At 31.4% G+C, this 986-nt stretch overlaps 1 protein-coding gene across 2 annotated transcripts in view; it reads right to left on the bottom strand.

The window, feature by feature from the left end:
- LOC108968260 (cathepsin L1) overlaps window positions 1–344 on the bottom strand; it is a 6,728-nt gene extending 6,384 nt beyond the window's left edge. Inside the window, exon 1 of one of the 2 annotated variants that reach the window (XM_018932178.1) lies at window positions 276–344. The gene's annotated coding sequence lies outside the window, so the exon portion shown is untranslated. The remainder of the gene's footprint in view (window positions 1–275) is intronic. The other variant, XM_018932179.1, reaches the window with a different exon arrangement.
- Between the last annotated feature and the right edge of the window lie 642 nt (window positions 345–986).

The following is a 986-nucleotide window of genomic DNA, read 5'->3' as shown; positions in this document are numbered from 1 at the left end:
AATCCTCCGATTCTCATAGTGTTCCGTTAATCGCGCTTCTCTATGTCATTAGCTTCAGATCAATCATTATTTTAGTTGATAACCTTTTTACTTATTACACTGTTGCTTTGTTTTTGTAATTACACCAATCACAATTTTATTATTTACAACACATTGTTGTTGTTATTGAATTAATATGTTATTATATTGTAATTGTGCTTACTTCAGCACCTGATCTTGGCAGTGAATTAAGATTTTCACAAAAACACAAGCCACACACACACACAAACACTTACAATGCCAATAACAATAATAATAACCGGTAGTTSAGTTGTGTAAGATGCTTGCTATACAGTAGCCACCTTACTAATGGTGATTYTGCGGTCAGATGATGCCGCTTTTATAGCACAATTAAGATTTGCTTGATATGGGTAGCAGCTTAGCGTATGCTAATGGTCACTAATTAAATCAAAATGCTGTTGGTTGGAGAAAAATAAAATAAATAAAACTAAKAATAAAGAAATAAAATGATTAGAAATTCGTTCGAAACGCATTTAGAAGCGCACTTCAAGTTTTAAGAGGCTATCGTTGCTGTTCAAAAATTGCAATATGTGGGGATCGCCACAACTTTTCCTTTCCTTTAAGGYGTTATACGTAGGTTGCCTTTTATAWCCCAACTTTATSGTAAAGTTTRAAATATTTGATGTCATTCCACTAAGAGCATTTCGACATACGAGCTCTGTTTTCGTTGTTTACAGTAACTTAAAATATYCAACWCGGTTTAAAATTAATTCCAGACAATATATTTGTATTATTTTGATAGTAATTTCGATTTYTAAGTCACACTTAACTGTAAATTTTTCACAAAAATTATCCAAATGATGTGGCTCATCAAAGAAATTTCCCCAAAAAACTTGTTATTATATTATAGTTTTGTTCACATAACGGTTGTTTGTAAGTCCTAAAACTAAAAGAGTCAGATAGAGGGTTATATATATCAAAGTGAT

This window comes from Bactrocera latifrons, unplaced genomic scaffold, assembly GCF_001853355.1.
Source record: "Bactrocera latifrons isolate USDA-ARS-PBARC rearing strain unplaced genomic scaffold, ASM185335v1 scaffold_207, whole genome shotgun sequence".
NCBI lineage: Eukaryota > Metazoa > Arthropoda > Insecta > Diptera > Tephritidae > Bactrocera > Bactrocera latifrons.
Note: the sequence above shows the minus strand (reverse complement) of the source record. Positions and strands in the feature narration are given on the sequence as shown.